Source organism: Haematobia irritans, chromosome 5 (assembly GCF_050003625.1).
Source record: "Haematobia irritans isolate KBUSLIRL chromosome 5, ASM5000362v1, whole genome shotgun sequence".
Classification (NCBI taxonomy): Eukaryota; Metazoa; Arthropoda; class Insecta; order Diptera; family Muscidae; genus Haematobia; species Haematobia irritans.
Genome location: NC_134401.1, coordinates 77,215,060 through 77,241,967, shown reverse-complemented (window position 1 = coordinate 77,241,967; position 26,908 = coordinate 77,215,060). Strand labels below are relative to the sequence as shown.

The window sequence follows — 26,908 nt, the reverse complement described above, 5'->3', positions numbered from 1 at the left end:
CGATGTGGACCAATTTTTCCATGGTTGTTAGAGACCATATACTAACACCATATACCAAATTTCAGCCGGATCGGATGAAATTTGCTTCTCTTAGAGGCCTCGCAAGCCAAATTTTGGGGTCCGTTTATATGGGGGCTATACGTAAAAGTGGACCGATATGGCCCATTTGCAATACCATCCGACCTACATCAATAACAACTACTTGTGCCAAGTTTCAAGTCGGTAGCTTTTTTCGTTCGGAAGTTAGCGTGATTTCAACAGACGGACGGACGGACGGACGGACGGACGGACATGCTCAGATCGACTCAGAATTTCACCACGACCCAGAATATATATACTTTATGGGGTCTTAGAGCAATATTTCGATGTGTTACAAACGGAATGACAAAGTTAATATACCCCCCATCCTATGGTGGTGGGTATAAAAACTAGTATACGTTGGCATAATAACGGAATAGTCACAAACAGGAACAAAATATGTAAGCCGGTGACAGGAACAATTGAGAGATCAGATTACAGGAAATCGGTGAGACGACAATCAGGAAACAGTAAATAGAGACAAATGGAACGGTAGAGGCAGGAACAATTTGCTGACAGATGATTTAGGTTAGCAGGAACAACTTGGAAGGCAGGAACAGTGATACGATCAGAAGTTTACTGGAACAATTCTCGAGACAGCCAATTTTCCAAGGTACAGGGAAAAAAGACATAGGTAGAATTATAACGAAGTTCCATGGCAAAGCTTAAAGCGACGTGTATCAAAACCCGTTTAACAGTATGTATCGGATCAGATAAATCAAATACGTTGCTAAATTCATTATAATGTTTACAGAGCCGGTAAAAGGAACTGTGTTCCTCGTAATTATTTCTACAGACGGGTAGTTTCAATGGAAAATATTGTCGCGTAACACGTGAAGGAACATTAATCAACTTTACTAATCAATTGTTGTGAGTTAATTTTACCTTTCAAGAGTCTACTAATAAAAACTACATCAAACACTAAACGTCTTCGCTCCAGAGTAGGTAAATCTATCAATTTCAAGCGATTGACATAAGGCGGGAAATCCAAAGGATCAGGCCAACCTAAACCACGTAACGCAAAAAGTAGAAATCTCTTCTGAACGGATTCTACTCTATCAACATAACATTGATAAGTGGGAGACCATATTCCAGGATCGGACGGGCAAGTGAAGTGTAGATAGTTAAATCGGGATATCGCACACCTTATTGCGGTTCTGAAAAACCTACAGAATTTAGACCCCAAATCGGAGAGTAGTCTTATAAGGGGGTAATGATACACAATATATTGGTCACACCTATTTATAGTCCTAAAAAACATCTAGATTTCTAATCTGTATGGGGGTATGTATGGGAGCTACACAAAAACATGGCCCGATGTGCACCTATTTGTGGTCCATATATTACATTTCCAATTTCAAACAAAATGGATCAAAACTACGATTTCTAAAATCCAAAGAAGTAAAATCGGGTGATCGGTCTATATGGGGGCTACACCAAAACATGAACTGATGCACGCCATTTTTTTGCACACGTATTTGTGGTCTTTAAATAACAGGTTGGCTGATAAGTCCCCGGTCTGACACATAGATGGCGTCGCTAGTATTAAATGCATATTATTTTTATATAGTACCAACCTTCAAATGATTCGTGTCAAAATTTGACGTCTGTAAGTCAACTAGTTTGTGAGATAGAGCGTCTTTTGTGAAGCAACTTTTGTTATTGTGAAAAAAATGGAAAAAAGGAATTTCGTGTTTTTTTTATAAAATACTGTTTTCTGAAGGGGAAAAATACGGTGGAAGCAAAAACTTGGCTTGATAATGAGTTTCCGGACTCTGCCCCAGGGAAATCAACAATAATTTATTGGTATGCAAAATTCAAGCGTGGTGAAATGAGCACGGGGAACGGTGAACGCAGTGGACGCCCGAAAGAGGTGGTTACCGACGAAAACATCAACAAAATCCACAAAATGATTTTGAATGACCGTAAAATGAAGTTGATCGAGATAGCAGAGGCCTTAAAGATATCAATGGAACGTGTTGGTCATATCATTAATCAATATTTGGATATGCGGAAGCTCTATGCAAAATGGGTACCGCGCGAGCTCACATTTGACCATAAACAACAACGTGTTGATGATTCTGAGCGGTGTTTGCAGCTGTTCACTCGTAATACACCCGAGTTTTTCCGCCGATATGTGACAATGGATGGAACATGGCTCCATCACTACACACCTGAGTCCAATCGACAGTCGGCTGAGTGGACAGCGACCGGTGAACCGTCTCCGAAGCGTGGAAAGACTCAAAAGTCCGCTGGCAAAGTAATGGCCTCTGCTTTTTGGGATGCGCATGGAATAATTTTTATCGATTATCTTGAGAAGGGAAAAACCATCAACAATGACTATTATATGGCGTTATTGGAGCGTTTGAAGGTCGAAATCGCGGCAAAATGGCCCCATATGAAGAAGAAAAAAGTGTTGTTCCACCAAGACAACGCACCGTGCCACAAGTCATTGAGAACGATGGCAAAAATTCATGAATTGGACTTCGAATTTCTTCCCAACCCACCGTATTCTCCAGATCTGGCCCCCAGCGACTTTTTCTTGTTCTCAGACCTCAAAAGGACGCTCGCAAGGAAAATATTTGGCTGCAATGAAGAGGTGATCTCCGAAACTGAGGCCTATTTTGAGGCAAAACCGAAGGAGTACAACCAAATTGGTATCAAAAAATTGGAAGGTCGTTATAATCGTTGTATCGCTCTTGAAGGGAACTATGTTGAATAATTAACCCTTTCACTATTGATGTCCACCTGGAAGGACATGACTTTGAGCGTTGATTATTCGTTATCGTTTTATTTAAAATTTTTGTTGGAGTATGTTAAGGGGGTCCTTCTAATATTAACTTGCCAGTTTTATATAGTCGAATATGTGTTTCGTCAATTTTATGCAAGTTTTTTTTCTATGAAAAACGTGAAATCCCCATTTTTTGTAATTTCTGATATTGCCCTTGAGCAGTTATGGTGACCTATTTATAGTATACAATTGTTGATTTTTTTCTGTATGATAGGAAGTGTTATTTAACAAAAAGGACATAAAAAATTGAAAATTTGGTGTACGGTATATACAGGGTAAGTCGATTAAGTCATGTCCTCTATAGTGGACATCGGTAGTCAAAGGTTGCAAAGTTCATACAGCCATTTAAGTAGTATTAGACAAAAATATGTAACATGAAATGGCAAAATTCGAATTTATTGCAAAACAGAGTTTATATAGGGTACTTCAAATTCCATATGTATTGTAAATCTATTTCGACGAGTTTGAGATTTCATAGAATTCGACCAAATTTAAGGAAGTAAGCATCAAGCACTCAAAAATCTCAGTTTCAAGGTCGCAAAACAAAAAACATTTTATATAATATTTGTAGTGTAAAAATAAAACAATACCGTTATCATACTCCAACAAATCTTATAAGAGTAATGTGCATGACTTTGAGAAGGTCTACTGCACATTACCCCATAGACAATAGATTTTACATAGATGATCCACTATTCTCTTTAAAAAAATGTGTCAGTTCCAAAAATTAATTTTCTGACATTTCGTTTTGATTTTTTCGTTAAGATTCAGTTCCAAACATTAATTTTCCGGCATTTGCTTTTGTGTTGTTCGTAAACAGAAATGATGTTCGAAATTAAATTTTGTATTTTCGCGGTTTTGGTCACAATTCTTTGCTCAAATATGAACTTTTAATATATTAATTTATTTATAAATCCACTGGTGAATCATAAACGTTCTAATTTTGTGTAAAATTGGCAAACTACAAAAAAGGAAACGAAAGAGAATGTAAGCGTGCTCTTATTTTTTCGTTTATTCTTAATCTTCCGAACTGTCAAACATAGTTTGACACCCATGGCTCATCTATGTAAAATCACGGTGGACAGACTTTTTGGGAGAGATACCCAAAATTTCGAAATCCATCTTTTTACACCTATCATATGAAATAATACTACATTCTAATACAAGTATATACTATATAAATAAGATATATCTAGTGGTAGCAAAAAAATTTTTTTATGTTTTCGAAATGAATAGAAAAATGAATAACATTATCTTTTGAATAGGAATAATGAAATGAATATAGTTAATTTAATAGCATAAAATGAAAATGTGAATATTTTTCTTATTTAGCGTCTAATTTCATACTATAAACCTACTAAAAATAAGAAAGAAAACATTATTTTTAAACTTAGTAGAAAGGCACATATTAAATAAAATTAATTACATTAATAAAATTAATTACAAGTGAATTGACTCCGTTGACTACCAATGTCCACTCAGGTGGACATCTTACTACACACACACTAACGTAAGTACACACCCAAAAATTGTCGTTTTGTACTATTTAACACTAGAATAAACTAGTTTTGAAGAAAAAAATTTTTTTCAATGGCTACTTTTACTTCGGTAGTGAAAGGGTTAAAACGAATTTTGACAAAAAAATGTGTTTTTCTTTGTTAGACCGATTTCAGGCAAATGGGATAAAAACTACGGTTTCTAGAAGGCCATGAAGTAAATTCGGGAGATCGGTCTATATGTAGACTATACCAAAACATGGACCGATGCACACCTATTTGTGGTCCTTAAATACTTCTAGTTTTCCAATTTAATACAAATTGGATAAAAACTAGGTTTCCAGAAGCCTAAGAAATAATATCGGGATATCGCCCTATATGAGTGCAATGCGAAACGAATCTGTGCCGAATTTCAGGATGATAGCACAGATAGGTGGACATGGTTATATCGTCTTCGAATTTCTCAATGAATATACTCGGAAATCTATATTTCGATATGTTACACATGGAATGACAAACTTCTTATAGCCTCATCACCATTCAATGGTGGTGGGTATAAAAATCATTGGCGTCAAATCGTGACGCCAATGAATCGTATAAAAATTGTCATACTTAAAAAAGGAAAATTTCATTAGACCTTGGAAAATTTCGTATAAATTTTTATTACAAACAAATTTGTTTAAATAAAAATAAGTTAAAAAACGTCCGTAGTTAAACTAACACTAGAGTTTAACTACACTCAAAAAAAAGTTTACTTGGATCCAAAGATTTTGACCTTCCTTTAAGGATTTTGGTATTGATTCCGAGCCAAAGATGCGGCTTCTTTAAAATAAAAAAAATGTTAGCGACTCATCTGGCTTTAAATCTAGGACCAATAAAATTAAAATTAGGATGCAGATCTTATTTATCAAATTTTCATTATCTTTTCGCGATTTATTAATAAAGGTACTCACGTACCAACAAATGCTAGTTTAAAAATCCAAATTATAACGGATACTTCAAAGTAAAAAATGTTTTCTTAATTCCAAAAAAACTTTAAATCAAAGACGCTAAATCCTCTAAATAAGTCTTATCCTACATCTGAAGCATTTTTATCTAAAAAAATCTAAAGTTTAAAGTTTTCAGTTAATTTAAGGACAAATTCTTTAAATCAAAATGTGTTTCCTTACTTTAAGGAAAATTAGCCTTAGTTCAAAGACATGCAACTTTAACAGAGGGACGCACACTTACAAAATTTGTGTCCTACATTTAATGAAAAAAATTTTGAGGCAAAGATTATAAACATTATTTTAATTAAAATTTCATTATTTTAAAGAATTTTATCCTTAATATTTTGTTAATTTCGCATCCTAAAATTTAGGTTGCGTAATCTTTAATATCACGTAAATGTTTTTTTCTGTGGACGGACGTTTTTGTGCGGTATTTCTTTTTATTTTTTTCCAGTGTTGGAGTTTCTATTAGATATCCTCCTTGCCACAGATACCATATTCCTTAAATTGTAGCCGTTAGTTTGGATTTTTCCCATTTGTTTCCTTCCTGAATCCCAAAGTATATCCGTCTCCAACTTGTGATGAGTTGGCAGGTTACTATTTGCTCTTCTCTGGCTAACTGCTTTACCTTAGAGATTTTCCCCGTTTTTTCTCTCGTCGGATTTAATGAGCTTTTGCCCCATGAATAATTAAGTTTTTGTGTTATTCTCTTGCATGGTTTAGATGATGTTGATGGAACGTCCTTTCTCCCATCCTTTCCCATTTTCTATGGTAAAAGTATTCGTCGAAAACAAATTATGTGAAAGAGTTATATCAAGTTGAAACTGGCGGATTGGTATGAAAAACAATTAGCCTTGCACGGACTGAATGTCCTATTTCGCTTGGGTTATTGAGGAAATCTTGAAAGTGAGATTTCGGAAAGAAAAAAGGATTAGAGGTTAAGCTGGATGTTGAAAGGCAAAGAAGTTAAAGCGTGCAACCAGATACCTAAACTTTTTTCCAGCTACTCATTACAGATAATGCTTGGAGTTATAGGTCCTTTGAGAAGGTGTTAATTAGTATATTTGTAGTACGGCATTTGGATTTGAGATAAGGATTTGGACAAAACGCCAGTGTCTGATAACAACCACAGCATGTTCCAAATTTTTTCTCTGCGATATTTAAATGTGGTAAATTAACTTGCCTCCCTTAGTTCTACCTAGGCGTGATTTTTCAAGTTATGAGTAAGGTAAAATACGCTTTTGGCAAATGAGATTCTGCTTGTTGGCGTTATTATTTGATTTAAGACTTACGCAAATACAATATTGGCATGGAACTAAAGATAGAATTGTACAACACTCAACGTTAAGAGAGGAGTCCACCACCTGAGGTCCATTGTAAGACTGAATAACTAATTTTCTTCAATATTAATTATTAAAAAAAAAAGTATTCAACCATCGCTGCTAATAGTTAATAATGGAACTATAAATACAATATTATTGGTAATGTTAGAAATATTTGAAACAAAATTAATATTGTACAACATTGATATTAATAATGGATAATCAACAACATGTCTGATATTCCTGTGAACATTAAATCATCAAATCAGCATTAAAGGAACCTTTTAAGTCAAACCTAAAGATCTGTTGTATGCAACATCCGATTATGAACCTAAATGACCTTCTCGAGTGCCTAGCTTTATACCCTTTTTCAATACATTGGGGAACCAACGTGAAGCCATAATTTACATGTCCGCTTTACATAGAAAGGGTCCTGGGATCCATACCAGATTCAACCCAACTCTCTCTCGGTAATGCTGGTAACATTTTCGACTGCTTCAAAGCTTATCTGAGTGGTTTCACCGCAATGTGGAATGCCGTTCGGATGCGATGGTGTTCCATATAAGTTTTAATGCTCAGAAAGAAAAGTTTAAAGTCCATAGTTTAATAAACCAAGTTTCACGGAATCAAAGTTTGGATCGATTCAATAATATCCGTCCGTCAGCGTTGCCAACTTGTGTAATACTGAAAAAGTGATCAATTTACCTTCAACAATTTTTTTTGTTATTGCAGATTGTTTGTGAAAACTCGAAATTAGAGCCAGAATGGTACAACTACAGGGTGACTGGTATGCAATGCAACAAAGGAAAACGCTATATTGTTTAATCTTATTGTCCAAAAGCAAAAATGTCAGGTATAAAGTTTTTTTCTTATCCAAAAGTCGATAAAGTTTTCAATGAAGCTGTTTTATCCTTTTAATTAAGTGATTCGGCTTAAATATTGTGATTGTTCTATGAAAAAAAATGTTTGAAGAAGGTCATCTCAAGAAATTTAAATTTTAGAAAAAAAAAATCAAATTTGTTTCCTAGAAACAAGAACACAAAATGAGAATAATTCAAAGGAGAATTGTGTTTTAAAGGTATCCTTACATAAATTTTTTTCTCCCTTTTTTGGCTGGGAATCAATACAAAAAATCAATAGTGTAAAGAAAAAATCTTTGGAATCGAGCATTTTTTAGTGTAGATTCAACTGAATTTTGTTTGAAATTGGCTACCTTTGACACGAATTGTGGCATTTAAACGGCCGATAGAACCATCACACGCTGCTCTGCGATATCATGGCACTTTCCTGGCGAAGCGCCGTATTGAGATGATCTACACCTTGGTATTTTGTAGCGGCAACCATACTCTTCAAAATACCGCAGATGTAAAAGTCCAACGCATTAAAACCAGAATTTAAATGCGAGGAACCTTCTTTTTAAGCCAGTCTTGGCTGACGCGTGCTGAATTGTGGGCTGTTGCGGAAATGTTTGCCTGTCCAGGACTTCAATATTATCTTTAAAATATTTTCCAATTGAAAACGATCGACGGCCCACACCATTACCATCGGCAGGTTCTGGTGGCCAATCGAAGCTGTAAATTTTCATCTTTTCAATATATTCACAAACTTCAAAATTTGGTATGGCTTCTCCTCGAAAAAAAAACGAATTCGATAACTGGCGACATGCGAAACATCTCCTTGGCTATTTTCAGTCTAATTTTTCTCGTGCATCTGCGAGTTCTTGTATTTTTTAGAACTTCAGTGCGTTTAGTCCAAGATCATTTTTCAATATGGGTTGCATCCGTTCTCGCGATCTCTTAAGCTCACGAGCAAGTTTTTAGTGGCCTTTACTTTTAGGATAAATTCTGGTCTTGTTATAATTTTTTTCGTCGAGCACTACGGTACCGAGCAATGGTACAGACAAGAAACGATTAATCTACATTTAAATGTTGGAGGTCTATAGATATGCAGTTATGGGGTTTCAGCCTAATATAAAGCAATCACACTATCGCACTTGAATTCCATCACGGCTAATGCAATATAATGCGTTTGTAAGCTTGTAAACAATAAAATGAACTGGAATAAATATGTCAGCAATATAGAATTTCATGTAAGTTTCTTGAAATAAAGTGACCAGTAGGGTGATGATATAAATTATATGAATAAAATGTTTCACCTTAAAAAGCACAATCACACACCTATAAATTACTCTCCATAATCGTGTTGGTGAAAAATCTACCCCATTGATCTTCCCTACTCAAAAGAAAATTGTAGCTTAGGTCATTGAGTGGAGCAAAAAAAACCGCATTACACCTGCGGCCAAAATAGGAAATGAATGTTAGTGACCTGCAAATGACAATGATATCATTGAATCCCTATATCATGTTTTATCTCTTTTAGTCATACCCATCTGCCATTTCATTGTTGTTTGGAATTAAAAGAATTTTATATCACATCGAGGAATCGCAGATGCTACCACATAGTTTAGAATAGGAAAATGGCTCTTTTGCCCTTTCCTCGTCTTCTATTCCTTCTTATTTTTATTTATTTTACCCCATTATCTTTATGCTGTCCTCACCCCGGCCAACAGCTAAGCAACCGCACTATAGAAATAGTATTTAAATAAAACGAAATTAATTTATGGCCCGCTTGAGTGCAATTTATTTAAATTGATAAAGTTTTTCTTTCCTCTTCATATTGCTGAGCAACAATGTGTGAAATAATCTGCAACATCAGCAGCAGAACGATACCCTACAAAAACGTGGTAGGTGGTCCTCTATATTGGTTCTGTCTGTTGCACATAAGGTTATAGAAAAGAGAGCAGTCATACCTGTCATTATCCGACTGGGATGTGAACAGTATGCGTTGGCAGGTGTGTGTGTGGGTGTGTAACACACACACACACCTGCCAACGCATACTGTTCACATCCCAGTCAGATAATTCGTGGGCCCTGCATTTATAAGAGCTGAAAATACGCATTATAAAAACGTCAATGAAACTTCCAACATAGCATACATGATAAGGTGCTTTAACATGTCTGTTTTTATAAATTTGCTAAAGGCGAAAAGATTCAATAGGCGTTGCCCTTTCGTTTCTCAAATCAAGCCTATTATAATGCCTGTTTTAAGACCCACATGGAAACGACTACGGGAAGGCTTGTTTGTTATTCAATTTATTTTATTTAAAAAATAATCAACGCTTATTTTTAGTTGAATTCTGATAAGAAAACAATTGCTAAGCCCTATTAATAGGCTAATGATGGACTATTAAAGATGTTTACGAATTTGTGCGAACCAGATCTCATAAAAACTTTTAACTCTGATGGTAAAGAAAAATGTAAGTTATATGCAAATATAAATGGTCAAAAACATTTGTCGGTGCTTTCGACTTTCATATGTTGTTTTTAGGCGTTATAAAGCTCCTGATTTTTCAATGCATATAATGGAGCAGCATCATTAGTCATTATGTTGTCGTTTCCAATAACCAGTGATGCCATGCGTAGGAAAAAATCCTTTTTTGTAGGGATTTTTTCCTAAAATTACAACTGCAGGGAAAAAAGGACATATTTTTCATTTTTTATAAAAATGTAGGGAAATTTTCCAATTTTCAGATTTTACTATATTTTGAAAGAAGAAGAGAACTTTTGCTTAATATTTCAAATATTATAAAATCAAAAATATATGGTAGTCAAGGCATCAACTAATTGAATACGTAATTCGCCGTCAATGATGTTATTGTAATGATATTATTTAGAAAAGGTCAGCGGTATCGTTACAAGATTTTTTTGCATTGGTATTTAATTACATGAAATAGATTTAGTTTTGCAGGAAGGAAAGCTTCCATTTAAGTACATAAACACCTGGTGGCTTCTCCAACTTGGTGCTTCTCAATATTTCTAATACACAGATCACTTCAGCAGTGCATTTGCGGTTCGCTTATATAAATGTAGAATATTTATCCCGGAACATCCTTAAATAACTCTTTTACGCTGTTTACCTATGGGCAAATTACATTCATAAGAGTTTATAATTTTTTAAAAAATGGCATCTACAAAAACCATTCCAGCAAAATTTAAAAAACAACCTTTTTGTGTAAATTGTCTCACTGTTGAATTAAAGGATTGACTAGAAATTGTGGAAAATCTGACCGGAAGAAACACGCGGCCTTTAAAGTTCACAAGAAAAATGTTGAAGGATATAGTTCCAGAAGGATATACTTCCTGATTATTAATTCAAAAGAAATATTTGTTATTTTCTTGCCATATTTGTTGGAATTTACCGTATTTTTACCGTAGCGAAAAATGTAGGGAAAAAATTTTGGGCGTAGGGAAGAAAAAAATATGTTATATCACCTAGACTAGTATTTTCTTGATAAGAGGGATTAATGACTCTTAACAGCAATAATCAAAAAATATTAATCTGAAATTAATGCTGAGCGATGAGATGACCCAGACATATACATAACCACAAATAAGATCACAAAAACAAAGAAATACTAAACAAATTTTTAAAAATTTCCATTCCATGATACAAAATCATAACTCTAATTTATACACGCAAAGAAAAAAAACGTTTGGAAAACGTGTACCGAAAACGTTTTTCTTTTGTTAGAGTTTTTTTGAATTGCTTCGAAAATTTTAAACTTTTATCACCAAAAAAATCGTTTGTTATAAAATTTTTATTTTTTCAATAAAAAAAAAATATTTTTGAAACAACAACACAGTCCATTTCGTTTATATCAAACACTGTTCTTTTCTGACTATAGGTCTTTAATAAGACACATTTTACAGTTCAAAATTTTACACGCTCACAAAAAATCGCTTCTGTAACATATACTCCCAAACATATTTTGCTTCAAGCATATACATTTTTGGGTATTGCCCAAACATGTATATGTTTGATCTCTTCCAATATATAATATGTTTGAAAGCATATTGGTCTAAACAATATATGTTCAATAATGTTGTCTTCCAAAAAACAATATGTTATTATGTGAACATATAATATGTTTGGAAGCATTTTGCACCCAAAAATATTATATGCTTAAAAAAAATTCTCCCAAACAATATTGTGCTCAAAATTTTATTTATTTATTTATATATTTACAATCATAATGAATTATGAAAATAAACAGGTAATATAGGTGCTAACAACATAGGTTTTCGACCTGAATGCTCAAAATTTTGTTTCTGCCCAATTGTATATTCCCCCACATCTTTCTCACTTCCACGAGATTTTTTAGTTCTTAGCACCTTTTTCTGTAATACAAACATTGTAGAAGAAATCATTCAATTGTATGATTTTTTTTTATTTTAATTTTACCTTTTGCCGGACGGGGATTCGAACAGCGGACCACACAGTTTGTAAGGATCAAAGAAGTAGCTGATCAATTGCCCAAGGAAAAATAAAATGTTAATTTTGTAATAACAAGCAACAACCACCAACTTAATTCAATAACGCTCCCTGTTAAATAGCGCTCCAAGCTACTAAACACATATATGTTTATAGGTTATTTCTAAATTAATATATGTTTGCATCCAAGCATATTATATTTAAAAACATTTTATGTCCCAAACATAATATGTTCTAACATATTAACATATATGTCCCAAACATGTTATGCTAGTTTATGAACATTATATACTTGCACTCAAAAATATTGTGTTTAAAAATTTGTGTTCCAAACATATAATATTTATAGACAAACATATGAAAAACAGTTTTTTTCATCCGTGTATGCAACACTTAATTCTTCTGCCAACTTAAATAGTTCCGCGTTTTCAAATTGCTGAAACTGTGAAAATTGTTGTGGCAAAAATCGGATTTAGTTACAACGTGTGAGCATGAAAAATACCAACCACTCAGATTTAAGTTTATTAATAACGCCGATTTTAATACAGCTATGTGAAATCCAACTAGCAGTAGGCCGCCTTTATTTTCTTACTATTTTTATAAGAAAAAGGCGTTCTCAAATCAAGTAAGACATAAGTAGTTCTAAAAACCTGTACAACAAAAATATCGTATACTCTCTTAGTTCACCACTGTGGTTCACAAAGGACTGAATAGCCTAATTGAGCCTCAAAAATATCGGCCTAACCTATACTCTCTTATACTTATAATAAGAAGGCATTAGGCATAAACTGTTCTAAAAAAGTATATTGTACAAATTTTATATTGTCAACAACTAAGTAATTTACGATGATTTACAGCGTTCACATGAATACGTCGTACACCCATAGAAAAATTATTACCATACGTGCTCAAATCGATATGGTACGTTATTGATAGTTAGCCAACCCCGTATGGTACAATATCAATACCAAACGGTACAGGCGGTACGCAAAGCTTGAAAGTACCGTACGGTATTAAGAAAGTACCAATATGGTATTAAACACAAAGCCTAAGCGGTAATATTTATACCGTATATAAGGTATTAATGTATAAACAGTGCGGTATTACCAAATAATACCAAAACGGTATTGGGTTTTAATACAAACACAGTATTAATAATGGCAATAAATATTTAGTTTAATAAAACACAAGTAAAAATCTTTATTTCTTTAATCCATTTAATACATAACATACGTACATACAACTTATCATTTCTCCATGCAAAGTTTTTCTACCAATTCAGTTCCATGTCATACCTCAGGCACTGCATTCCACAAGTCTGTTGTGATGTATGGATGGGTTTGGTATGTCACATGCGCATCTAATTAAAGATCATTCGCATTAGTAAACATTAGTATTGCTAAAAAATATTATACTTACTTATATTTCGCTATATTCACAGAATTAATTTTTTTCTGTAGCCATGTTATCCTAAAATATAGTTCTTTACAACCCATATGAAAAAACCAAGGCGACCAATTACAATTGGTCGCAACGGCTACATATCATATCTTACGGCGATGTGATTGTTAATACCATAATAATACCTGATGTAAATGATTTGATACAATGTGGTATCAAAATTAAAAGATAACGCGAATCAATTTGTTAATACCACACGGTAATAGCCACGTACCGCCATTTTTCTACCAGTGTAAATGACCATCTCTGGTCTTGTTAAACCAAAATATATATTATGAAATATTTATTTAAAGTCCTAAGCAACTACACGCAAAGAAAAAAAAACGTTTGGAAAACGTGTACCGAAAACGTTTTTCTTTTGTTACAGTTTTTTGAATTGCTTCGAAAATTTTAAACTTTTATCACCAAAAAAATTCGTTTGTTACAAAATTTTTATTTTTTCAATAAAAAAAGTTATTTTTGAAACAACAACACAGCCCATTTCGTTTATATCAAACACTGTTCTTTTCTGACTTTAGGTCTTTAATAAGACAAATTTTACAGTTCAAAATTTAATATAGTACAATGTAATGTTGAACATTTTTTCGGAATCTTCCGAACATATCTGGAATATATGTAAAAAAAAAACTTTGGTCGAAGCAGGGATCGAACCCACGACCCTTGGCACGCAAGTCGGACGTAGCAACCACTGCTCCACGGTGCCAAACTAAGTGTTTGTTTCTGTTAAATAAACTTTGTTTATTCGTTTCGTGGGCGCCACAAGCTATGCTCTATAAATATAACTTATATGGATAATTATCTATTGATGACCATAACAGGTACATAGCTCAGTGGTTAGTGTGTTGGCTTACAAAGTGCATGGTCCGCGGTTCGATTCTCCGTCCAGGCGAAAGGTAAAAAAAAAAAAATTAAAAATTTATAAAATCGTATAATTTCTTCTACATTGTTGGTATTACAGGAAAAGGTGTTAAGAACTAAAAAACCTCGTGGATGTGAGAAAGATGTGAGGGAAAATGCAATTAGCAGGAAAACAATGTTTTTTTTTAATTAGTCTTTATGAAATTGTTTTTACATCCTGGAAAAGAATAAACGTTTATCACAAAAAGTATATACTTTTCTTCCAAATACACTTCCTTACAGCGAAAAGCAAATGAGAAACGAACTTTGTTTGTCTAAAATTTCGTTTGGAAGGAAAGAATTATTTTTTTGCGTGTAGATACTTGAAAATTGTTTGTATTGTAGTCCGGATTATTCAGTAAACCTGACAAAGGTCGAAACTATATCTGTCCTGATTACGGAAGTTGTACTGTATAAAAATTCCTCGAATGTGCAAAACCTTATTCTTAGTTTAAATTTTCCGGTTTTGGCTCTTCAGTGTCCTTTAAACTTTAGACTATTTGATGTTTCAAATGTCCAAAATTGACTGTATTTTTGTATCTAAAATTAAAAAATAGAAGAGGTATTGTATTATTTGAAATACATTTTCTCCAAAACATAATTAAGTGAAATGTAATATGTTACACATATCTTTTTGAGATTTTCATAAGAACTCCTCTCTTTCTTTCAACTAAACTTTCCTTAAAGTCAAACGTTTAAGAAAAATAGTTTTCGTTTTGTAATCTTCAATAATGCATTTCTCAATTTCCTCTCTAGATACTCCATAGGCTTTACATAAAAACCGTTCAGCATTTTAGGAAGATTTATTTGGCAACACTAGAGCTAATGGCTGACGGATATGTACGTCAGGATATCGTTGGTGGTAGCTAAAGGAAACGGAAATGAATTTGAATGGATAGCTCAGAGAATAACCAGCACGTACGTTTCAAAGGCAACCAAATGGAGAGCGAAACATATACAACATCATAGAAATGTGTAAATGAAATTCATACATTCAGCTGCTTTTATGTATGTGAACCCATGTGCATTTGCCTTTGCTCTCCTCGAGATAGTTGAGTGGAATTTGGATTTTGTGACAATGCACTTAAATCCATTTTCTAAGTTGTATTCAAAGCCAAAGAGTGTAACATTTGTCTGACGTCCTACTAAACTCAACTCAACTCTGACTTTTGGGACAACAGTAAAATAAGCCAGCCAAAGAATGTAATTTTCTTTCGTGCAAGAAAGTTACATCTCCAATTTACTGGGAACATTAAGGACCGGGGTAACAATACACCATACATCAATTGATAATATTGCAAACCATGTTGTTTCATCGAATAAAGAGAGTTTCATAAAGAGTCCAGAATGAAAGTCCTGAGATAAGAAAAGTCCCGCGAGGACCTTTATACCATGGTGCAATGCTTTGTCCATATTTTCCGTTAATATGTTTTTGGTTTCTTTAAATTTTCCTCAGAATCCAATGAAATATAAGAAATGTTGACATAACACCCTCTTTCGTAAATCCTGCAAGAAGAAATTTACTATTCAGAGATGCTCATACATATTCGTCCAACAGGCGGAATAGCTGAGTGCTTGCGTGAGTTAAGCGTATGAGTGAGGCATGCAATTGTTCCTTATTTTAAAATGTTTGCAATTTACATCCATTTGCATACGAGCATTCTCACTAGGTCATGTGTACGTGCCAGAGAATTTTCACACCTGGCATCCGGTTTTTAGCACAGCTATTTGTGATCACGCGTCACTGAAGAATATTCTTAATGTGCGTTTGCTTTTAAAGGGACTCAAAAAAATACCGATATTTAAAACAAAATGAAAATTGATGTGGATCCAAATTCGCCTAATCGGTGAAAATAATTAATAAATTATTCTGAAAAATTTTGTCAAAATATGTCACAACCCACACATCAAAACAAAAAGTTCACTATCCAAAGATTTTGACCTTCCTTCAAGGATTTTGGTATTGATTCCGAGCCAAAGATGGGGTTTCTTTTAAATAAAGACATTTTTTAGCGATCTATCTGCACTCAAAAAAAGTTTACTTGGATCCAAAGATCTTGACATTTCCTTAAGGATTTTGGTACTGATTCCGAGCCAAAGATGCGGCTTCTTTAAAATAAAAAAAATTGTAGCGACTTATCTTGCTTTAAATCTAGGACCAATAAAATTAAAATTAAGATACAGATCTTATTTATCAAATTTTCATTATCTTTTCGAGATTTATAAATAAAGGTACTCACGTACAAACAAATGCCAGTTTAAAAATCCAAATTATAACGGATACTTCAAAGTAAACAAGTATATACGGCCGTAAGTTCGGCCAGGCCGAAGCTTATGTACCCTCCATCATGGATTGCGTAGAAACTTCTTCTAAACACTGCCATCCAGAATCGAATTACTTAAGTTGCGGTAACGCTTGCCGATGGCAAGGTATCTTAAAACCTCCTAACACCATCTTCTAAATTGATGTAAGTCCATACGTGGTATATATTAAATCAAAAAAGATCGATCCAATACGTATATAATTCAGTTTGACAAAGTAGACATAAAATTTTGACAAAATTTTCTACAGAAATAAAATTTTCACAAAATTTTCTATAGAAATAAAAATTTTGACAAAATTTTCTATAGAAAGAAAATTTTGACAAAATTTTCTACAGAAATAAAATTTTAACAAAATTTTCTATAGAAATAAACTTTTGACAAAATTTTCTATAGAAATAAAATCTTGGTAGATTATTTTTGGCTCGAGTGGCAACCATGATTATGAACCGAATAACATTTGAACAAAATCTTCTATAGAAATAAAATTTTGACAAAATTTTCTATAGAAATAAAATTTTGACAATGATAAAAATTTTATTATGAAGCGAATAAAATTTTAACAAAATTTCTCTAGAAATAAAATTTTGACAAAATTTTCTCTAGAAATAAAATTTTGGTAGATTATTTTTGGCTCTAGTGGCATGATTATGAACCGATATGGACCAATTTTTGTGTGATTGGACCAATTTTGGTATGGTTGTTAGCGACCATATACTAACACCACGTTCCTAATTTGAACCGGATCGGATGAATTTTGCTCCTCCAAGAGGCTCCGGATGTCAAATCTGGAGAACGTTTTATATGGGGGCTATATATAATTATGGACCGATATGGACCAATTCTGCCACGGCTGTTAAAAATCATATACTAACACCATGTTCCAAATTACAACCGGATTGGATGAAATTTGCTTCTCTTTGAGGCTCCGCAAGCCAAATCTGGGGATCGGTTTATATGGGGGCTATATATTATTATGGACCGATGTGGACCAATTTTTGCATGGTTGTTAGAGACCATATACCAACATCATGCACCAAATTTCAGCCGGATCGGATGAAAGTTGCTTTTTTTAGAGGCTCCGCAAGCCAAATCTGGGGATCGGTTTATATGGGGGCTATATATAATTATGAACCGATGTGGACCAATTTTTGCATGGTTGTTAGAGACCATATACCAACACCATATACCAAATTTCAGCCGGATCGGATGAAATATGCTTCTGTTAGAGGCTCCACAAGCCAAATCTGAGGGTCCCTTTATATGGGGGCTATACGTAAAAGTGGACCGATATGGCCCATTTTCAATACCATCCAACCTACATCGATAACAACTACTTGTGCCAAGTTTCAAGTCGATAGCTTGTTTCGTTCGGAAGTTAGTGTGATTTCAACAGACGGACGGACGGACATGCTTAGATCGACTCAGAATTTCACCACGACCCAGAATATATATACTTTATGGGGTCTTAGAGCAATATTTCGATGTGTTACAAACGGAATGACAAAGTTAATATACCCCCATCCTATGATGGAGGGTATAAAAATGTTTCCTTAAATTCTATATTTGAAGCGTTTTTATTTCAAACCTAAAGTTTAAATATTTTGTTTAATTTAAGGACAATTTCTTTAAATCAAAAATGTGATTCTTTACTTTAAGGAAAATTAGCCTTAGTTCAAAGACATGCAAATTTAACGGAGGGACGCAAATTTACAAAATTTGTGTCCGAAATTTAATGAAAAAAGCAAAGATTATAAACTTTATGTTAATTAAAATTGCATTACTTTAAAGAAACGTGTCCTTAATATTTTGTAAATTTCGCATCCTGGAATTTAAGTTGCGTAAAATATCACGTAAATATTTTTTTCAGTGTGGCTTTAAACCAATAAAATTAAAATTAGTATACAGATCTCATTTATCGAATTTTCATTCTCTTTTCCCGGTACATTAATAAAGCTATTCACGTGCAAACAAATGTCAGTTTAAAAGTACAATTAATAACGTATACTTCAAATTATTATTTTTTAATTTAAAAAAAAAAAAAACTTTAAACCAAAGATAAGTCTTAGCCAATATTTTAAGCGGTTTTATCTTAAATATAAAGATTTAATATATCAGTTAATTTAAAGACGATTTCTTTGTATCAAAAATGTTTCTCTTTAAATTTGCCTTAATTCAACGAAATATGAATTCCGCAATTCTGGGCCGCATATTTTCAAAATGTGTGTTCTAAATTTAATAAAACAATACTATGAAGCAAAGATTATAAACTTTCGTTTTATTAAAATGTCATTACCTTATTTTTTTTATTATTGTGTAAATTGCACATTCTAAAATTTAGGTTGGTTCTTTAGTACCACGTATATATATATTTTTCAGTGCATCAAAATTCATACTGAATTCCCCACTGATTTAGATGAAGGTTTCATCTTTTTTGCATCATACTTGTTTGCATGTGTTAGAAACAACTAGAGTGGATACCCCAGTATTAGCAAATATTTAGTAGGTTTTATAATTTTAGTCAAATTTTAAGAAGATTTGCTAGTTTATAGATGTACGAATAAATATGAACCGATGTGGCTCATATTTTTTACATTTAAAGGGTATTATGATCTATCTAATAACAAAGATGAAGCCAATTGTTTAGGGTGCCAGATTGCACCAAGAAGACGAAATTCTCTTTTGCATGTTCAAAACTAAGGAAACCATTTGAATTTAATAGCTTTTCTGTTTTTTTTTTCTGTCCTTGTTAACCACAACTTTAATATCTAAATTTACTCGATTTCAAGAATAAATTTCGATATGTTTTAAGTAAAAACGTCTTTAAACTAAAATCATTGAAATCTTTTTTTTACTACTCTTTAGCTACATAGTTAAGTTACAAAAACTCATTGAGTTTAAGGACAATTTCAATAATATTGAAAATTTGTTTTCTATATTTTAGGATAAATTGACCTAAGCTTAAAATAATTATCTTTTCTTCGTAGATATCCATTTGAAAGTCGATTCTCCTAAATCTAAGGACGAAGTATCTGCACTAAAGAGTTTACTGACGTTTCGTTAAGGAAAAATGTTCGTGTTAGAAAATTTCTTCTTTATGCTAAGCAAATATGGCATTAATTTTATAGAGGCAATAATTCTTTGTGCTCTGAAGAAATGTTATTGCTTTTTTGTGAAAAATATTGGGATGCTCATTTCTCAAAGGAGTATATGTTTTAAGTGGAGGCGAATTTTCCTTATCGTAGAGAACAATATTTTTGATTCAAAGAATGTATTTTTAAGTTAACTGCGATTTACATTCTTGGATCAAAGAAAAATGCTTTAACTATGGGCTAAGATTTATTTTGAGGACGTTGCATTTTGAATTTAAAGATTTCTTGATCCATCGAATACATATAAAAGCCAAAATGAATCATCAATTTCCTTAGTTCAAGATTATAAACTTAATATTTTATAAATTGTGCATCTTTAAATTTAGGTTGCATAATCTTTAATATCACGTAAATATTTTTTGCAGTGTAGAAATTTTAATTTAAAATGATTTTATGATTTTCGTAAAAATTTTATTAAATTTAGGATAATCATCTTCTGAAATATTTTCTTCAATATAGAATTATTCTATAAATTAACTGAAATATTGAATCTTTGTATTAAAGATAAAAAGGCCTTTAGTGAGGATCTCAATGATTGGATTCAAGTAAACTTGTTTTAGTGCTTTCAAGCTTTCAAAATGTTCGGAGAAAAGGTCTGATGTATTTTAAGTAACCTCATTTAAAGATTGCATAAAATAGGATATTCTGAAGGCCCGAGCCTTAGCAAGTACAAAATTTCGCCCATATTTACTGGTTGATACCACTAAGTTATCTGTGCTACCACCAGTTTCACTAGTGCTCGGGCATCTTTTCGTATTCATGCAATATAACATCACTTTTTGGATAAAAAAAACATGACCACAAAGCTGATGTTTAATGAAACTTCAGTCACCCCTATGCTTGGACAGTTATAATGGAGCATTCCATAGTCAAATCGCCCTCTGTTCATCGTTAGTACAATATCTGCATATGAGCTCTCTGGAGTACTCGCTTCCTTTTGTTGCATTTAGAGCGCATATTGTTAAGATTCCTCCTGTTTCTGCCCATAGCATATTCTCTGTTTGCCATCAACCGGAAATGCCCACATGATGGAAAACATTACAAGAAATAGAGCCATAGTTGAGTAGAGCATGTTTCCGTTGCTACAAACATAACTACGAGAAATATTGTTGACAGTAATTGTGGTAAAAATTCATTCACATAGTCAATTTCCCATAGAAACAAAACAGAAGCATTGAAGCCGTTTTCGGAAGTAGAAAATAAAATTTAACTGGGAGAATCTTTACACTGGTAAATTAAATGATTTCGTACGAAAACTTAAATATTTTTGGTATAATAATCTATGGACTTGTGTTGGGATTAAGGTAATTTAGGCTATTTTGAAAGTCGGAAAAGCGTCGCCAAAAGAGTAGTGAAAATATTCTTTTTGTATCCGAAAGTGGTGCAAAATTGGAGCAGAAGCGACGAATTTAACGTGGGCTTGTCATAGGACGGAACCTAACCTAACCTAACCTAACAGCCGTTGCATTTAATTTGCATCACTTCATAAGGTGTGATCCCAATTCAGTGTTTTAGATGAGAATTAAACATTCTCTGCTATTATGTCAAATAATAGTTTTTATATTTATACCCTAAACTTTGATCGGTCAAAAATGTGCCTACCAGAAATATTGATTTTAGACCCCATAAAATATATACCAATTAACTCAGAATCACCTTCTGAGTCGATCTAGCGCTTGGTGTCCGTCCATCTGTCCATGTATTTGTTGTTCACAGGATTCCGGTCGCAATTATTAACCGATTTTGATGAAATTTGGTACAGGGTGTGTTTTGGGCACAAGGACGCACGCTATTGAATTTGGAAGAAATCGGATCAATATAGCTCCCATATATCGCCCGATTTCAAGAAATGGGATCACGTTGCACTTATTTACTAACCGATCGCCTTCAAATTTGGCACAAAGTAATGTTTTTCATTAGAGGTCTGCATCGAATAACTTTTCACTACATGTATGCAATTCGCTGTCGAATATAGTACATACACTGTCTTTCTCTCAGAGCGCAAGTAGTGAAGTGAAGAGAACACTTGCTTGTCAAATACCACCAAGTACTTATCCGAAACAATATGTGTTCCGAAAAAAAGGAACAATAAAAATGTAAGTACTTGAGAAAAAGTACAACATGGATTCTCTTTACTTCACGTGGTACCACAAGTATTTCTCAGTTATGTGCGAAGCAAAACTTTCCATTATTATTAATCATAGATATGTATGTATATCACATATTTCATATATTTATGTATGTCACACACTTACCTTAACGTTTGCCGTTCTTTATAATAAACCAAAACATATATTATGGAGATTAACTGTTTTTTTGTATTTCTGAAACTGCACTTGGTACATGGAGTACTCTATGAAGTTTTGTTCTCGCAACATACTCGACGTGATCACTCTGAGTACACTTCAATAAGAGAGAAAGAGGAATATGTGTTTGTTGGTAGTGAAGACATCAGAGTAGCAACAAGAAGTTACTCGTGGCTTTTGGTGTTCATCAAAATGTGTACCAATAGTTTTGCGACTCTTTCAAATAGATGTACTCATGTAGCAAGTACACGTGTACTCTGCATTTACAACTGGAATTGTGCAGACCTCTATTTTTCATCACCCTTCATCGAAATCGGTTTAGATTTAGATATACCTCCAATATATATGTATCGCCCGATTTTCGCAAATTTCATAAAACCCTTTTTACTAACCGATCTTACTGCAAACAAATAATCGAAATCGGTTCAGATTTAGCTATAGCTCCCATATATAGGTTAGGTTAGGTGGCAGCCCGATGTATCAGGCTCACTTAGACTATTCAGCCCATTGTGATACCACATTGGTGAACTTCTCTCTTATCGCTGAGTGCTGCCCGATTCTAAGTTAAGCCTAAGGGACCTGCTTTTTATAGCCGAGTTCGAACGGCGTTCCACATTGCAGTGAAACCACTTGGAGAAGTTTGAAACCCTCAGAAATGTCACCAGCATTACTGAGGTGGGATAATCCTCCGCTGAAAAACTTGTTGGTGTTCGGTCGAAGCAGGAATCGAACCCACGACCTTGTGTATGCAAGGCGGGCATGCTAACCATTGCACCACGGTGGTTTCCCTCCCATATATATATGTTTCGCCCGATTTTTCCAAATTTGAACATAAAACCATTATTTATCAACCTATCTTACTTACAGTTGGCTTACTTTAATCTTCTATGGTACTAACTATGTGTGCAAAAAAAAATCATGGAAATCGATTCACATTTAGATATAGCTACCAATTTTCAAAAAATGTACTCTAATAAATGTATTTTGGACAACAGAGGCCTCATTTATTGACCGATCTTACACACATTTAGCAAAATATAATCTTCTGTAATAATTTGTTCAGCTCCCATATATATGTATCGCCCGATTTAAAAAAAAAACCCTAATAACCATATTTTTGGCCATAGAGGCCTTATTTATTAACTTATCTCAATTAAATTTTGCACAAGGTCATCTTCTGTGGTATCAATCAAATCTGCAAAATATTATACAAATTGGTTCAGATTTTGATATAGGTCCCATATATATGCATAGCTCTTATTTATTAACCAATGTTTCAAATTTTTATGTACTTGCCGATCGTATTTAGCCTTACATGTAAACAGCTTGTTTAAGAATGATTACCACATTTGGTAACCATGCTATAAACTCAAACGTTTCCAAAATATTTGAGTTACATCTATAAACTATCAAATAAAGGGTTTTCCTATTTTCCCTTTAAGATTTTTACTTTAGAAAACAATAAATTTATGTTTATTCGCTGTAATATAAATTCATAAAATCTCGCAACTCTGTGCAATTGAATTGAAATTTAGTGTAAATAAAGATGATGTTACAAAATTGAAAATTGAAAAAAAGCCTTACATGTAGTTCTTACATAATAATATTGCCCGATTTTTACAAATTTGGATTTATTACCCACACTAGGTATTAAATCAAGTATAGCTCCAAAGATCTAGTATTTCTGTTCAGATTGACATAGAGCTCCCATAAACATGTGCCTTTAATTTTCATAAATACGAGTATAAAACTATGCTTTATCTCCCAAACCTGTACCAATGATACCCTGTTTAGTAATTCAGTAGGGTGGTATGGTAGGGTATGATATAGTCGGTCCCGCCCGATTTTATACTTTATTTACTTGTTTTTATACCCACCACCATAGAATGGTGACGTTGGTATAATAAGTTTCCAACTATATATAAGTATATATATTCTTGATCAGGGAGAAATTCTAAGACGATATAAGCATGTCCGTCTGTCTGTTGTAATCACGGTACAGCCTTCAGTAATGGCGCTATCGTCCTGAAATTTGGCACCGATTCGTCGTTTGTTTGCAGGCAGGTCAAGTTCGAAGATGGGCTATATCGGTCCAAGTTTTGATCTAGTCCCCATAAAAACCGACCTACCGATTTGGGGTCTTGGGCTTATAAAAACTGTAGTTTTTATCCAATTTGCCTGAAATTGGAAATCTAGAGGTATTTTAGGACCACCAAAAAGTGTACCGAAAATGGTGCCTATCGGTCCATGTTTTGGTATAGCCCCCATATGGACCGATTTACCGATTTCGCTTCTCGGGCGTCCAGAAAGTGTATTTTCTATCCGATTTGCCTGAAATTGGAAATCTAGAGGTATACCATAAAGAGGTGTGCCGAAAATGGTATGTATCGGTCCATGGTTTGATATAGCCCTCATATAGACCGATCTCCCGATTTTACTTCTTGGGCTTCTAGAATCCGTAGTTTTAATCCAATTTACCTGAAATTTTAAATCTAGAGGTACTCTAGAACGCTTAAGACGTGTGCCGAAAATGGTGAGTACCGGTCCATGTTTTGATACAGCCACCATATAGACCGATCTCCCGATTTTATTTCTTGGTCTTCTAGAATCCGTAATTTTTACCCAAGCGTACTGGTTGAACTGATCTGCTTGGGAAAATATCTGTCATCAAACCCCCCTGGAATTTTCAAAGGAAACTATTATATTTGATTCATGGTGGTGGGTATTTGATTCATGGTGGTGGGTATTGAAGATTCGGCCCGGCCGAACTTACTACTGTATAGTATATTTTTAATTTTTTTATTTTATTATTTTTAATGCTTTCTAACGCTCGTCTGAAAGGTTTGGACTCCGATTTTTTTTCAAAAAATCTACTTTTTTCTGGAAAATTTAAATAATTTGTAGCATTTCAGTAATTCTTACTCTGTTTTTATGTTATTCGGATGAAACAACGTTTTTTAACTTTCACTGAAACAACCATGCCCGGTTCTAAATATTTTGTCCTTACACTAATGATGTTAATATTGATTCCAAGCCAATGTAGCGTAAGGAAGGATAATTTTATAAGGATAAATTTAAAACACAATTCTCTTCTAAATTTTAGTTTTACACTTGATTCTGGGAAACCAATTTTAATGTACTCGCTTTTTTACTTTTTTCTTCTTAATCTTCTTCTACTTCTTCATCTCCGGATTTCCAAACTCATACTCGACTTGAAGTAGAAATTTTACTGTGTTTTAGGTAATAAACTGCTTAAAATAAAGTATTAAACCCCATTTCCTGTTTGCAATTTATTTATTTATTTTTTTTTTATTTGCAATCAAGATGCAAAAAGTCAAAAAAGACGATTTCATTCATTTTGAATAATTTTTCTGAATTATTAAAAAACATGTTTTAAGAGCACAATGTTACTTTTTCACAGCGACCATGTAGCATTTTTGTCGCAAAAATATTATTTTCTCAAACATAACATGCTTTCCGAAATCAGATACATAATTTCCGAGAAAAAGACATGGTTTCGACAAACATGCTACATGTTTTACTTGAAAAAGTAACATTTTGAAAAAGTAACATGGTTGTGGTGATCATATACCTTCTCTGCTTGTATATATATTTACTCGAAATTTCTAAATTTAGATATGTTAACATAAACACATATTATTTTCGTGAGAAATTGATTGCCCAAACGTGATTCATGATTTTAACATATTAACATTTGTGTTTCCCAAACATTTAATGATTATTTAGGAACATAATAATTTTGCCATTTTACCAATACATACTTTTTTATCTATGTAACATAGCTGATTTTAATGAAGAATGGAGCAAAACCAACCAATGTCTCGAGACAAGTAGCTTTCGAAGAAATTACTGTGTTCACGGCAATTTAAACACATATGTAAGGATGAATTCCTTTGCTGCAACTACATTATTTACGATATCAAAATATTTGTTGTATTCTGATTCGTTTTGAGATGTATATCTCTTTTAAAGTGACACTAAGTTACGAAAAATAGGTCAATGCAACTTTCACTACATATTGGGCCAATGATCTGGCAGAATAGCCCATTATGGCCATTAATTATTACAAGTCGGAAAACATAATGCATTTGTCAACCATAGTTGATGCAGAGTCTCTTATCTTGCAGGCTGGGAAGATTGTTGTACCACCTCCCACACAATCAGATGCACTGTTATCTATGGTCGATGTAGTCCAAAATGTGAACATGAACCGACGAACAAGGCCATCTTGTCGTTGTGGGACAATGAAGCTAAGGCAATTAATATAACTGGGAATTGTGTTATGCGATGAGTACATCTTCCAGTTCGGGTTTCACAAGCGACTTTCATTGTGTCCTGCATAATTTGAACATTTATTCGGCCTCGTCTGTTGGTGCGGGAGGTTGACCGGGCGGCAAATGCTATCATACACTTGACGACTGCTGTCCATGGTTAGAGTTCATTGTGCAAAATTGAAAGAAATAAGTAATTAAAAATTAATGAAGTCCAATATTATGCCCTGGGATGTTTACGGTCGTTCAGCGCCAGTCTGGTGCCGGCGGCAATCAAACCCCTTGGCAAAGTCAGTGGCTAGTTAATCTCGAAATTGCCAAGAACATGGCTTGCATTAGAAGTCAACAGCATTTAAATGATGAATTTAAGATTTTAATCATTAAATTGAAAATAATTATAATTACTTTAGTTGTAATTGGAATGGCAAATGATGAATGATAAACACGAATTGATAAATGATGTGTACATAG

At 33.5% G+C, this 26,908-nt stretch overlaps 1 protein-coding gene across 1 annotated transcript in view; it reads left to right on the top strand.

Annotated features, from left to right (window-relative positions):
* dpr12 (defective proboscis extension response 12) overlaps positions 1-26,908 on the top strand; it is a 205,751-nt gene that overhangs the window by 63,904 nt on the left and 114,939 nt on the right. The gene's annotated exons all lie outside the window — the stretch shown is intronic.